This window comes from Meleagris gallopavo, chromosome 5 (genome assembly GCF_000146605.3).
Source record: "Meleagris gallopavo isolate NT-WF06-2002-E0010 breed Aviagen turkey brand Nicholas breeding stock chromosome 5, Turkey_5.1, whole genome shotgun sequence".
In the NCBI taxonomy this organism is placed as follows: Eukaryota; Metazoa; Chordata; class Aves; order Galliformes; family Phasianidae; genus Meleagris; species Meleagris gallopavo.
Genome location: NC_015015.2, coordinates 40,639,245 through 40,655,498, shown reverse-complemented (window position 1 = coordinate 40,655,498; position 16,254 = coordinate 40,639,245). Strand labels below are relative to the sequence as shown.

Genomic DNA, 16,254 nt, shown 5'->3' with positions numbered 1-16,254 from the left:
TTAAATAGGGTGTGTTTTCCCTAAAGGCTTTAACTTGGAAACAGCTGGCATTCTGAGCCAAGGACCTAATCATGCTAAATTAGCAACCTTACAACTAAGGTTTTGTTATGATTGTCCCAAATGATTGTTACAAGAGATGAGGATAGCAGATGTAAAAGACTTGACACATTCACAGTCTTTATTGGTGTAAGTCATACAAAAAAAAAAACATTAGACCTATTTTATGTTGTCTACAGAGTCTCTTTAACCATTAGTAAGGGAGTCACTCAAACTATGCTAATTAAAAAACTCTTAGCAACCATTCTGATAAAATATATTTGACTAAATGCAGGATAGTAAAGACAGGAACTGATGAAGCAATTAAATAGAGTAAATGCTTCACAAAAAATGAGAGACTCAGATCCAAAGCTTGAGAAGTTCAATGCTACTTCTATAGTTTTGAATACAAGTTCATGAACACAGTTTTATTATTGAGGCTGAGAAACATCATACTGATCAAAACCCAATGTGTGAGGCAAAGACAGGGTTTTAATTTTATTCTGAATTCTAACAGTGATGAGAGGAATTACGTAGTGTCAACGGTTTACGGGCTGGTTCGGCCCGGTTCCGTGACTAGAAGGGCGGAGGGATCCGCGGATCCGCGCCCCCGGAAAAAGAAAATAGGGGACCCCAAAATAATTGAAAACAATGGCAACAATCTGAGGTGAAACAAAGTAATTACTAAATATGGTATCAGCAGAATTTTATAAGGAGAGAGAGTGTGAAATTGATGGTGGATCGGCCTTACCACAACGCTGAGATGAGAAGCGCAGGCAGAGAAGCGCAAGCGAAGCAGTGCAGGCAAAGAAGAGAGCATCAGGTGATCTTGCCGGGAGTTATATCTCCTCGCTGACTGCAAAGCCCCCTGGGGAAATGTAGCTCTTCTTCTCCTCTGGACAGGCACCCGGAACTTGAGCATCAGCAGTCAAACCCCCAGTGCATTACATGATGTTATGATGTGGAATACTGATAACCAAAAATCATGAAACCATGACACGTGGACACGTGGACATCTGGCACAGATGATCATTTTCCATCCACACATTGTGAGAGTTAAGGATGACAGGCAAGGATTGGAGCAGTAGTACACAGGACCTTATGTGAGATGCTCAGGTGGCATTTTGGACAAAGCTATTCTGGAAATAAAAATGATCCACTCGACAAATTTGATTTCAGCTTAGGCATGCTATCCAGTCCCAAAGTTTAAAAGGCTCATATTAGAAATATCATGTCGATTATATCATAGCATAATACCGAGTCTTACTAAATGGTACCTAAAAACTGCAGAGTATACAAGCACTAAAGCAGACTTCAGATAAAGTAGATGTAAAGTTCCATTCCTGTGGATACAATTGTATTTCGAGCAAAGGAAACAGTAAGCAGAGGACCAAGTGTGCTTGTGATGGAAGTGTACTTGACATATAACAGAAATCTTGTCTATCTGTCCTAAAGCTTGTTTGCTAAAGTAATTATCACCTTCTTCTCTTATTTCTGTGTTTAAGCCTTCTGCCATTCCCTCTTAAACCTGGAGCATGTGCTTTAATCCAACATATTCCTTTCTCTTTCAAATTCCCTGAATTCAGATAAAATTGAATGAATTACCAGATAAAACAATGGAAAATTGTAAAAATCACATACTAACTTTTTGAACTGATATCTCTAGTAAATCTTATTTATTGCTATAGTACAATACCCACAGTACTAACAGTACATCTTTGAACACATTGATTTTATTGAAGAGTAAAAGCAATAACAACTTGGAAACAAAATGAAAAATGTAAAAAACATTTTTTCCAAATGTCTCTGCTCCCGTACTTCCTGTTCAAGTTCTGTCCACATTTTTATATAGATGAAAGTCATTTGTTGTTTTCTAATCTGGAAAAAGTTTGAAGATTATTTTTTCAATGAAAAGCCACCATTTTAATAACGAATGCTTTAACAAAAACAAACAAACAAACAAAAAAAAGTTGTTGAAGCTACAGAAAATATTCCATAAAAATAATCCCCATTCAGGCAGCATTTAGGAAAGGAAACCTCAAGGAAACCTCATGGAGGCAGGAAGTTACACAGCTTGGTGGCTTTTTGCACAATATGAGACCTGTAAGTCACTCCTGTAGTTCTGTGTCACCATACAGGTGAGAATCAGCCAGAGTGCTACACATTCAGCTTCCCCCATCAAGTAGCAAAATGTTTTGAAAACTGGCTGAAATCTCCTAGTGGAAGAAAGCTTTCCAGAAAGTTTCCATTAAAGTTCTGCCTCTTAGATTGCCCAATGGCAAGTACTTAACTGGGAGTAGTAGTACCTTCTTTCATAACAGGTCATTTGTCCCTAAAAGCCATTTGTGCTGTAATACTAAGTTAACGGGCAAATTCATTTTTAAAAATGTCCATCTTGAAGGATATGCAAATAGATTTCTTCACAACCCTTAAATGCGACATGACTTCTGACTTGTTAGTTACAATAATGTTGTAATAACATATTTAATATAACAAACATAACAAAATAATAAAAATAATATAACTAATATCTAACAATAATGTTAGTTACAATAACATGATCTGGTTTTGGCACCAAATCTGAAGAGGTGTGTTTTCAAAATATTAATGTCCTCTATGTTAGAAGAATAAAAACACACCAACTTGCCAATTAATTACAGATAAATTAGTTACAGTGTTTGAAAGAAAAGCCAGAGGAAATCCACAAGCAAATTTAAAACAAATAAGAACAAAAAATGGATCTGCTCAGTAGTATTTGAGAACAAAATTGAATGATCCGGTTTAAGATGTTGCATGATCTCCTCACTAAAATTAAATAATTATCAATAATAGAGCTGGCCTTCTGTCCTCAGAAGTTCCCTCTGTAAATGCCTTTTGTGCAGTGTTTCCAATGAGCTTGATCCTGAGGGGAGAAACAAACAAACAAAAAATCTCAATGTAATACCTGTTTTGATTTTCCAATTGACATTACCAATGGCAAGAAGCTGAACAAACACTTTTAAATCGAAACAATAAGATACAGATAACATTTTTCTGAGAAATATGAACAGTGAAGCCTTTTTCTTGTTGACAGTGTAGACTGCTAAATCTTAAATACAAACCTGGGTTTCATATAGGTAGAAGAAAATATTGATATTGGATCCGATCCATGCAGTAGAAAGATTTCTTCATTTGAGCTCAGTGACACTGAAGTGTTAGATGTTTCTTGCTTAGAACGAGCTTTCCATGTGACTTTGTTCCCTAACTTACTACTAAATATTTAGATGGAGCTAAACGCTAAGACTGTTATTAAGATACAAAAGTAATATCTTTATTGAAATACTAAAATATTTTAGAGAGGAAAAAATATTTTTTGCAAATGATCTTTCATACATTATGAATCAACCTGTAAATTCAAGTCGTGGGATAAATACTTTTAATGTGTAACTATCAACATAGTAACTTCTCCATGAAGCTAAAATCTGAATGACACTTGTCATTCAGTTGTCATTCAGAAAAGAAATTAAAGCAGCTATGTCTCTGCCTAAACTTCATTAAGTTGAAACAAATACTCATTTCTCACATCTTATAACCTAAGTTTTATATTAATATTGTAAGTTTTGTACATAGCTTACTTTTGACTTAGAAAATTATGTTACGAGGGTTTTACTGAATTCTCAATGAAAGAAATTTCTGATTATGCATTTTGTAAATATTGATAATAGGCATGTCTCTTGTACAAACATTGAATACAAACATTTAACTTAAAAAGTAGCTTGACAATGAGCAAAATGCATCTAAAAGCATTACAAATACTTCTGCTTTTAATCAACCATGATTGCCAGAACACCAAAAAAAAAACAAAAACAATAGTCAAATGCATTTAAATATGTACATTCTTAAATGTTGGCAGAGAGAGCCAAGCTGTAAATAAAGAAGTATAATGGCAATGGTTGTGAATTATGAAATTGTCTGACCTAAGTAAATGATCTAATGACTAGAAATCAAATATCTTTGGACTTTATATGACACTGGACTGGATAAGCATAAAACTAAAATTACTACCAGCTCATTTTAGGCAAACGGGTAGTAGTTAACGGTGTTAAGTCCAGCTGGCATCCCGTTTCAAGTGGTGTCCCCCAGGGGTCAGTACTGGGGCCTATTTTGTTTAATATCTTCATTGATGACCTAGATGAGGGGATTGAGTGTACCCTCAGTAAGTTTGTAGATGACACCAAGTTGGGAGGTGGTGTTGATCTGCCTGAAGGTAGCGAGGCCGTTCAGAGGGATTTAGATAAGCTGGATCGCTGGGCTGAGGTGAATAGGGTGAGGTTCAACAAGGCCAAGTGTCGGGTCCTGCACTTTGGCCGCAACAACCCCATGAAGCGTTATAGGCTTGGGAACGAGTGGCTGGATGATTGTGAAGAGGAGGGGGATCCGGGAGTGTTGGTTCATGCTTGGCTGAACATGAGCCAACAGTGTGCCCAGGTGGCCGAGAGGGCCAACAGCATCTTGGCCTGCATTAGAAATAGTGTGGCCAGCAGGAGCAGGGAGGTAATCATCCCCCTCTACTCAGCACTGGTGAGGCTGCACCTCGAGTATTGTGTTCAGTTTGGGCCCCACACCACAGGAAGAACATTGAAGCCGTTTCCAAGCATGTGATTCTATGATTCTATGATTCAATGAAAGTGATTGAGAACATCAATTAAAAGAGTTAAGGAGAGTTCTACCAGATCATTTTATTCTTGGCTGAAATTGCTTACATTTTTTTGTGTGCCTATTAGTGGTTGCAACTTTTTCCCCAGAATCAGTCTGTTAGCAAGATGCTAGGCCATCAATATAATGTCAGTCAGGTCAATAGAGCTTAGCATACCTAAAAATACTATCACCAATATGTCAACATTTACATTTAGCTTAAAATAAGACTTCGAGGAGGAGGGGAGAGGGATGGATGTACATTTTCAAATGTGGCAAACATCATAGATTATAACTTAGGTTACATAAGTATTGTCCTTGCAAGAGTAATATACAGACCAAAGAATAGTAACACTAAAAGGTTATATATTTCATGCTTTATGTTTATTATCTATCTTCTGAATATGAAATAGCTCAAAGTTCTTGAACTCAGTTCTTTCAAGTAATGGTGGAGGTATGTCAACCTCTTACATGCATCAATAATCCACCTAATTATACGAATATCCAATAATGTGAAAATATATATTACATATCTCATTCTAACTGCAGTTTATTGCCAAAGTTGCTGGCTGTTCAACTGCCCACTGCCTCCTCTCACAGTTACATGGCTGCACGGTAAGTCACCTCCACTTTCCAATCCAGTAGAAAACATAATTCCTTAACAACTAAAAATATTAGCTTCCCATTAGATCAGAAATTCAACTGATTTAGCCTGTGGGAGCACTACCATCAGATCCAACACAAGAGAGACAACATCAACAAAATGCAGAGGTTTGAAAAAGCACAGATATTTTTGATGGTAGCTGGGTAGCTTTTAGCACTACTGCCTGAATACCATCTAGGAAGTGAGAGAATATCTGGTCATGAGGGAAAAAAGGCAAATAGAGGAGATAAAAATATAGCTTCAAAGCCTAATCAGCACACAGCCAAGCCAAGCCATTTATCTAATGAATTATTGTTCTAGACTTTTCAGTGCCTATTTCTACATAACAAGAATATTTATAAAATCAACAATGGCAGTACAGACTTTGAAAAAAAGTTCAATTTCCATCACCACCATATCAAGTTGCCAAAACTATTCTTTTCACAGTACATTACTGGCAGAGCTTGAAACAATATATTATCCCACTAACTTCAATTTCTTTATATTATAACGTAATATTTAGTTAGAAATTCTATTTAATTTATGTCTTTGCCTTTATATTTAAATCTGTGACTCAAACACATCCCATACTTATAGTTGATAAAGACTTGAAGAGCTTCAAACAAGCACTGAACTGCAGCTGAAAGCATGGAAAAAAGACTATACATCAACTCTAATCACTGAAGTGCTTACAGTGGACTTTCAGCTGTAACAGGAATTTTTTCCACTCTAAAAATACTACACTTTGCAACAGAAGCACTTAAGCCTTAGTGGATCTATTGAATTCCATAGAGTAGACTTTCTATGCCTGATTATGGCATGTTTTAGAAGTAGCTTTAATGGCTATTGAGGTTACTTTGGGCATTGCTATCAACTTATACCACAGAGTGAATATCACAAGCAGTAAACAAAACAAAACAAAACAAAACGGTAAAGGAAAACAGGGCAGGTGCTGTGGCAGTAATACTTCATTATACTCATTTCTGGGGCCAGGAAGGAATGAGTAATATTAAGGGGGAATTTAGCTTTTTCCTGATCAATAGTTGGAAGGTGGGAACTTCATAATGCAGCCTGATGATATTATCTTAGATTTCTTTTCTCCTTTTGGTACTGGAAAAATAAAATTATTGATATCTTATTAATTATACCTATAAGCCAAATACAGGAATTTGGAATTGTGCCATGATACATAGATTTATTCTGTTATACTAACATGTCATTAGAGGAAAATAATAAAGCCATTATGCCCTGATCTTTGACAGTTTTCCGTTGCCACAGAAAGAGAAGTTCATTGGTAAAAAAAAAAAAGTTGTATATTTCTGTTGCTGAAATCTTTATTGAAGGTAGATCAAGTAGAAGATCTAAAATGAACTCCTGGGATAAAAGTCTTGAGAAGAACATCAGATTTTATTATATTTAGGTTACATCCTAAGATAATATATTGTGAAAGACATAAAGGCAGAAACTGAGCCAGGGTTTAAGTTTGGCCTGATATTTCCAGGGCTATTACTTGGAGATTCCAACATAAAATAATTTAGGAGCATATCATCTTCATCTCCCTTCTGACTGGAATATTTCAAGTTGACTCTCAAGCTGTTCTTCAGGAAAACTGATCCAAGTCAGACATATGATGACCAAATTCAGAAGAGCAAAAGCAATGCAAATTTTCAATCAAGCCATTGTTTTTATATTTGTTCTGTAATCAAGTTTTCTTTGATGAAGATTTTCCGCTGAAACAAAGACAAACTATGTCTTGGAACTATTATAGAAGCATTTTCAGACATAAAACATGTTGCTCTTTCTCCAATATTTAGTCGTTCACAGTCATAGAAAATTAAATATACCTGTCTAGTCTGTCTCTTGATCCACAGAGGCAATTGAAGCAGTGCATGCAGTGTGGAATGGCCAGACTACACTACCTGATACTGAGGTGTTTGTCATCAGCACATAGCTCTGCTCTGCAGATCTGAACTCACCCAAATATCCTACCCTTCTCTTTGGTTGTATCACCACTGTTTGACAGTACAGGGATGGGGACTTGTCCATGCAAGGCTGAGGACAAAGGCCATCCTTTGTCCTCCATTAGCTCCATTAGTGCACAGAGAAGCAGCCACTTCACCCTCCTGATTAATGAGATGTGCAGATGGTCTCTTCCCTCCTTCACATTTTGCAGTCAGCTCAGGATATACCCTAGGAGTTCCCAGACGAAGGGATCACATATTGAGGACTAGCAAGAAGTGATGGCTTCTCTGTGGTTCTTGACACAAAATAGATTGCACAAGAATAACCCTGCCAATAGGGTACAGTTGCAGTTACCAGCACTATACTAAGTTCTTACAGACTTACTCAGTGTGTAATCTCTTCCACAGTGATTTGATTGATTGATTTCTTTTAAGAAGTAAAAAGAAGCAAGATCATGGGATGCAAGATGAGAGGTAGCTTCATCTAAACCTAGACATGGCTTCTCCTGAAAGTACTACCTTATAAAACATATACTAGGTAGGTCACTCCAAAAGTAATGCCTCCTTATTTATTTTCATCGAAAATATCAGATAAAAAGTGCATAATAACACTGTTAGATAGAGTGAATCCTCGGTTATAGAACACTAGTTTAAAATTGTAACAAGATTAGCCATGCATTTTTGCCAGTGATGACCAAGAACTTGCTTCCCATGCTAATAAAAAAGCACACCAGCAGAGGTTATCGATTGTTTCACAGATGCTATGACAGCATCATTGTTAAAATACATGACCCACTACTTCACTGTATTGACAGATATTATTTGGTTTCCAAAAAGATTCAGCAACCATCAGTGTCTGTCAATGAGTGCCATTTGTTCCTATTGGAGGAACTGAACTGCACAGCTTTGTCTCATACACACATCTATGTCACATGGACTGCAACAGAATACTGCTGTACTCCAACATCAGCTTCTGATATCATGCACCAACTTACTAAAATAGGAGGCATTACTTTTGGAGCAGTCCTTGTACAATTTTTTTTTTTTTTAACTCATATTCCCTCCTGCCTTACTCTCCTAAAATGTAAAGTTATGCCCCAACAGAGTCATCCTTCTTGCACTTTTTCAATAAACATGACCATCATATTTGAAGCCAGAATCAAGGCATTAATTGTGTACTACTTTCTTGCTATAACACATTTTAATTATTTTTTCAGTAACAGCCCATTTTTCACAGGAAATGATAGCAAGATTTTTGTACATTACTGAAGGAGATGGAATTTGAAATCGAGAATCATGGAATAGATTACAGTCAATTTGTACAGATGTAGATTCTGAATTCTGATTCTGAATGGTTGCCAATAAATCAGGTTGCAACATGGCACCCATTAGGTGTATCAAATCAGTGAGCTTTGATGAGCTTAAGTCTGTCAACACTGAAAATAGAGTAGTATCTTAGATGAATGTTTTCCAGTGATTCATCAATTTCTTCAATATAATGCTGGAATTTTTAATAAAACATGCTCATCTTGCTTAAATTGCAAGAAATATATTAGTCAGTCATATTGTTGAGCTTTTGCAAGGAGAATAAGTTACTGGACATCAAGCATGAGATCAGCTTCAGTGCAGAGAGCTAATGCAACCAGTAATAATTGTTTAGTTGGTGTAGCAGCATTATGCAGTACACATAGCTATAATAAATCATACACATTATCATTACCCCTCATGTCATCTGGAGCTAATGTTAATACCTAATCAATTACACCAGACATCAGTCTCTTCCTTCAAGTCTCTGTGAAAAAAGAAGTTAAACTAAGGAACTCAGAGCAACTTGATATGAATCTTGATTATTTGATCCCAGGAAATGTAGTTATGTTCCTATATTTTGATGTGGTTTTGCACTTGCTTCATAATTTTGTTACAGGCATTTCCTAATAAATATCTATAAACTCTCAGAATTTCACAGCTAAATTTCTTTGTTTTGTTTTCCTATTGACTTAATGGTAACTGCTTATTCTATACAAAAACATTGTCAATCTGAGATAAGATGCATTAAAGTTAATGGATTTTAAAAGCATTAAGAGCGAACACAGTCAAATATACAGTCAACAACCAAGCAATTTACTGTTGAGTGGATACTTAATTTCACTGCAAAGTGAGGAGTGCTCTGCTGAATGCCTTTGTGAGATTTCACTGTCAAAACGAGATGAATGGGCAACATGAATATGAATTAATCAGTATTTTTTCATGGAGAGGAACTCTGTGCATATTTCAAATTATTCTGATAACAATATTCTTAATGCAATTTGAAATACAGATACAGTTCATAAGTTATTATATATATAACTTTTATATAAAGATTTTCCTATTTTTAGCAAGTTACATATTTTTAAGACTCTAAGTAAACAATTGATGAGAACTGCAGAACAGTATAGATCCTTCACACAGCTACATTTCAAACAGTAAGAGTTCCAAATTAGCTTGTATGAGGGCTGCTTCAATAGTACTGCCTCCTATTTTACCATATTGGCCCATGATGTCAAAGGTGGATGTTGCTGATATGGCAGTAGAAGATGAATTTTCTTGCCAATATTTTGTTGCTGCACAACAGATGGCAGAAGAGGGGCAGTCTGACAAATTGGCATTCGATTTGCAAATACACATTAAGGAAAGGTGTGTCTGTAGGTTTCTCAGAAAGTAATGCCTCCTTATTTACATAGAAACTACATCAGATACAAAGATCCCACTAATGCTATTTGATACAGCAAATTATCAGCTATAAAATTCTACTTTTCAATATAGTCACTACCATTTGCCATGCGTTTACACCAGTGATGAACAAGAGCCTGCGTGCCATGCTCTTAAAAATCTGCATCAGTGGAGATGACCCACTGTTTCATACTTGCTAAGATGGTGTTGCAGCTGAAGTGCACCACCCATCACCTAACTATGCACACATCCTCAGTTTGGTCTCTGTAAGCATTCAGCAAATTTTGATGACTGTCAATGGGTGCCATTTTTTCTGCATGGAGAAATTCAATTACACACATGAATTCTTCTGTAAGTATGTCCATTATCTCTAGAATTAATAAGCAGAAACAGGAACTTTCCCTAGTAGGCATGACTGTTCCATGTTAATACTACATATTGGACAAGCAGGATGTCAACACCTGATGTGTGGAAAAAAGGAATTTGAACTAAAAGTGCTATGGAAAGAAGGAAATGAAATAAACCAATGTAGTTTTTTTGATTGTTTGTTTGCTTTCAACAAATGCAAAGTCAAGAAAGCTTTCAACAATGCAAAATCAAGAAAAATCAACAGCTTTCACAATCTCACTATAGTCCATACTGTTTATAACAATACCTTTGCTAAACAAATTTTAGGACACGAGTCAGGGAGATTTTAAAGTAGGTTTATACCTTTTTCTGTGTTTACACACATTTTTAAAATATCTTGTATATGGAAAAAAACAAAGTCTAGAAAATCACCAATGAAATGAGTTTAGGTTTCTACTGATTAAATAATACTAATGCTAATGGCAACAAAAATAGTAGAATGAATATTAATTGTACACAGCTCAACATAAAACCCACTTAATTATTTTTACACTCTCATTCACCACCTCTTCACCTTACCACCCTACTGTAGCTTTTCGTGTGGAAAGAATAATTACTGATTGATTGAGCAGTTTATTCATATAAAAACAACTGAGTGGCATCCAGACAACGGATTGATAAAACTTAATAAGAAAAGAGCTCAGCTCTCAGAAATCAAGTTAAATTGAGGAAGAGGAGGTTAACATAAGCTAGTACTTAGATAATTTCTTTTATAGTGCTCATATCATTTTTCAGTGAATATCAACATCTTACTCCTACTAATTAGCTCATTTTTAAATGAGTTCCATTGTTAATAAATGATAAAACACTTTAGTTACCATAGGTTACTCTTTCCTAACTCTACTTCTAATGGAATTAATAAAGGCCATCTGAAGTACGCACATATCAAAGAAAAGGGTATGTATCAAAAGTGAAGTTCATTCTCTTCCTACTTGAACTGGATTGGGAATTGCTGAATGGAAACACTTTATTACTCGAACATGCATTTCTCAAAACAAATTTGTTACCATGCTAAATTTATGATTAATGAAAATACCATTATTACTTCTTAGACTGCTAAGCATGAGCACAGATTCTTGTGAAGTTGCATAATGCAGGAGAGTTTTGGAAGATTTCAGAAAGAAGTTTAACTACAATGCAGGAAGAATTAAAATTCTCTCATCTCAGACTTCAGCTTTCTCTATATACCACAAGACATTTGCATTTATTAAGTGTACTACTGACTCTTTCTTGCCATAACCTGAAGAAGAAAAAAAAAAAGCCTCCTAAACTAAAATCCCTGTATATATGAAGCCACTTTCATAGCATTTCTTGTGATTGATAAGTTTCCCGGAGTAATCATTTTTACCTTAACTTTCAGTCTTTTCACTGAGCATCTGTTGCTAAAGTGAAGCCTATAATAAAAATTTATGTTCCTCTTTATGCTGATTGTTGTTTTCACCTACGCGTCAGGGCTGTAGGAATATATCGAATATTTATGTAACAATAAATTGTAACTTCTAGCCTATTAAACATTGAGTGGAGCAGCTGGAATTCTCTAAATGCATTCAGGTCACTAGCTGCATCTGTTATTTATCTACATTACTGGCTGCATTTGCAAAGGCTGTTCACTCTTCCTCCTCTAACATATGACATCAACTGAATGGCAGCACACTTTTTTTAACCTTCTCAACATTTTCATTCCATTCAAAGTGTGCTCTGGTTTGCATTCTCATTATCATGAAGCAGCAATCTGAGAAAGTCAAAAATCAGTACATGTTTCCTAAGAGAACAATGCCATTATGGAGCCTAGTGGCTACTCTTATTGTTGCATGAGTTACTGTTGTACAGCTTCAAGATGACTGATGATTTAAGTCAAGAAGAGTAGAAATCCCTGCTAGTGGACCTGCAGTGTATGCAAGTACAGCAAAAGATTATAACCATAAAATTAATATATATAATATCATGTGAGCAATCTTCTTTGAGGTGGCTTCTCTCAGCTGTCACAGAATGACTTCCTCAGCTTGACAGATGAGGGGAAGAGCCCATGTCTAAAATCTCATGATCTCTGTGCTTGCAACTTCATGCTCACAAATACAGACTCCAATCACACAAAAACTGCCAACAGCCACAGGCCCCGTGTTCTTTCAGTGGCATTCTTAAGCCTCCCTATTTCGTTTCAGAAAACCTGGATGACAATGGAGAGGCAATGTGGTCAGAAAAGGGACACAGTCACAGAACGCTCCTTGCGTGAGGGCAATGCTTGGTTCCATATTCCATTCAGGTGATTTCCCCTCCCGCATCTGTGTAGCATAACCAGTAGCAGAAAGACTGTCCCTGATGCAGCATCTAGTTCCTATTCTCATTACCTTGGGAAGCAATTTTTCCTCTCTGCTTGCAAGGGCAGTACCATCCATCTCCACCATCACGGAGAAAAAAAACAGTCTTGATCTTTTCCCTGGGTGATTTCAGAACATCAGTCTTGCAAATTCAGACTCTCCACATCTCGTAGCTCTGCTAGATTCCTTTAAAGCAGATAGAGGTTATATCACTGAAGTGGAACCTCAGCACAGCTAGAAAACCTGATGAGAATTCCCCTTAATCGGACTAAAACATAAAGCTTCATAGCTCAGTATAGTTCTAAAATCAATATAGTTTTCCTTCAAAGCATCTTGAATGTTTTAAGGCCTCATTGGACTGACTGCGCATGTATTCACAACACCTAAGCGCTCACAAAATGAGGACTTTGGTTACCTTTTGTCGTGTGTTACACTTTGTTGTTGTTGTTGCTGTGTTTCTTTCTTTTTCTTTCCCATTTCCCAGCCAACCCCAACTGAGTTGAAGAGATGCTTTCTCACCTGTGGATTAAAAAGCCGATCTAAGGGACACATCTTTTGCCCAATTCAAGCACTTAACTCTTACCTAAATGAGCCTTCTGGCCCCCCATTCAGAAAAGACAAATACTTGCTATGGGCGAGTCCAATCGTCCACACACTGGACTGATTTTAAGGGGAGCATTAAGTTCTCTCAGCTGCTCCCTGATTTCTTTCCTTACTCACACGTTCACTGCCTGCTTAACTTCAGCCAAGCTTCTTTGTGGACCATGAGACAGATTTTGTGCGTGAGAAATTTTAATGCCATAACTTATGATTGTTCCCAAAAGCCTTACACATTTTCCCTCCCATTAAATTAAATGTTGGGATAATAGTAGGGTAATTATATTAATAGTAGAAGTTTTTGACTTCCAGATTCTCACTAAAACTTTTGTACAATCTATTAATAAACAATTAGCAGTGTAGCATGGTTAGGCTGGTATCTTACAGGTTGTATAACTAGAAAGATTATCATGGTAGAAGGAGAAAATAAAAACTAAATGAAACATCAGCTGTGTCCTAGGTTCACAGTAAAAAAACTCCAAAGGGGGCAATGTCCAGAAAGAGATCATTCTCCAGTTGCAGTCAAACCTTAAATGGGGTCTAGGAGGAATGGAGCCAGGCTCCACCCTTTCCCGTCACACAGGTGAATTGCCTTCACCTGTACTCCCATGGCTGACTCAGTCCTTGCCTCAGGTGATCAAACAGTGGTTCAGGCCATAATTCAAAAGTTCCCATACAATATGCAATTTACTTTATCAGTACAACAGTAATTTTTTATTTATTTTTCCCCAGAAATAAGCTTTTGGCAAACTCTGTAATGCTGCTGGGGAATTTTGTTAGCCCTTCCAATAAATCCAGAGTTATGCTAATCATCTCCACACTATGAATTTCATTGTAACTTCTGTCTAATTGTCTCTACTCAGAAATGATTTAGAGGATATGCATCCCTGCATGCCAATATACATGCTGTAAGAGAGAACGTAAATAATGTTTCCAATGCTAATGCAATGTGAGCAGCTAGGAAAAAAAAAAGAGAGAAACAGAACAAACATGATACTCTTTGCCCTCAGCTCAGTGTTCTTTCTCTTCTTCACTAAATGCCGCTCTGTAGCAAATGTGCAATCAAGTCAGTAGTAAATGGAACAGCAGAATGATGGAAAATGTAAACTAAAGGTTTTGCTGCAGTGATTGATTCTAGCTTTCCTAACCAAAATCAAAACAGTTTGGTATGAGATTGACCTTAGGCTATAATTTCCTTTTTAACCTGTTGAATAAATACTGATCTTAGAATGGATCAAAGATTCCTGAAATGCTAAGATGAACTCATTTTCCCAAATATGTTCCTAGTGAGATCATGTTTGACAAAAGTTAATGAGAAGAGAAAAAATGTGACAAATCTAAATACAGCACACAGCAGCTCATATAATAAAAAAGATACGCGATATAGAAGATATAACCAAAATCTAATTTCTAAGTGTTAGTACCTGATTCTAAGACAATAAGGAGAAAGGCTAGCCATAAATGGATTAGTTCACCTGAGGAAGGTCCACTTACTGTGTTTAAAGTGATGTCTTCACAAAAATCAGGAGGAGCCATATTGCTTTGCACTAGTTTATGTTCTAATCCTAATCTGATTCTAGGTATTTCTGCAGCAGGTTGCATAGATATAAGGATGATGGGAAGGGGAAGGGAAGGGAAGGAACATTCAGTCTGTTTCTGTGAAATTGCTTGTGATTTGCATCGGAGAAAAGAAGTCACATAATTTTGATTGCTATGTGCTTTTTTTCAGTGTGTAAAATTCTAGTTATGCTTATGCTTTTGCTTTTAGTCTTGGACAAACTCACCTTCTCAAGTGAGATGTTTCACCTGTCAACTCCTACACACTGCAATTGACATCTAGTTATTCCAATTTTGCAAGGATGATGGCAAAACAAAAGAGTACATGGGTCATACAGAAAAAGTTTTAATTGAGTTTGAGATCTTTCATTCTATTTCTATCATTTTAAGCACCTGACAAATACATGCTTATTAGTACAGAGAGGTATCATAAAGTTCTGACAGAATGCCCTGAGAGGCCAAGTTGAACACTGTGTAATTTGCTTGACCTTAAAAAAGAGGACCAGTTTATTTTCATTTAATTTTTTTTTTTCTAAGCTGTTTTCAAACACTGGGAAGGTGCAGAATATTTCAAAGATTATATGATAGAGGCAACTGGTCCAGTTGTCTTGAGAAATCAAGTTCCTCAGGTTCCCCAGTAAGTTAAAGGTTACTGCTGACTTCCACAGAGGCACAGCCAGAGCAGGCAGATTAAGAGAGGTATAAAAGGCATCCTGCCTGATAGCAAAGTGAATATACAGATTCCGACAAAATATTAAGAAGCTATGTATTTTTTAACTCTAACCAGCAACATGAAAATAAATTCATTCTGCAAGAATATTTCATGTATTTTTGTAAACCTAAATGTACTCTCTACAGGACAGGTTTTTGCTCCATTGAAAAGGAATTTCTGCAAATGACAATAGAAACTCCATGTGTCTAATGTCTTTTTAGCTTCAGCCTTCATTAGAAATACCAAATGGAATCAAACTATTAACATAACTGAAGGAGTGACAAGTTAAAATGGAGGCAGCATTATTCTAATCTCTGGCAGCAAGACTCATTAAATCTGTTGCCTAAATTTACATAGTATGACTCGTAGCCATAGAGACTATATTAAAAAAAAAGATTTGAGATGAAAAACTGAACTAGTGTAGATCAGTTGGGGTTCATAGAATACTGAAAAAAAAAAATGAAATAGATAATTAGTAATAAAAAGATGAGTAAGAGGTGACAAGAATTTGTCAGGAAAACATAACGGCCTTGAGCTTTTCTACATACATAGATTTTCATCACATCACAAAGATTAATAGATGAACATTATTAGAAACAAAGTATTCAGATATTCTAATGGGTAGAAAAAAAAGAAAAA

General features: G+C 36.2%; 1 long non-coding RNA gene across 1 annotated transcript in view; it reads right to left on the bottom strand.

The window, feature by feature from the left end:
* Positions 1-9,895: 9,895 nt before the first annotated feature.
* The window catches only part of LOC109367848, a 13,369-nt gene continuing 7,010 nt past the window's right edge, over positions 9,896-16,254 (bottom strand). The window contains exons 2-3 of the long non-coding RNA XR_002115351.1: positions 13,165-13,268; positions 9,896-12,935 (exon numbers count right to left, since the gene is read on the bottom strand). This is a non-coding gene — a long non-coding RNA (uncharacterized LOC109367848). The remainder of the gene's footprint in view (positions 12,936-13,164; positions 13,269-16,254) is intronic.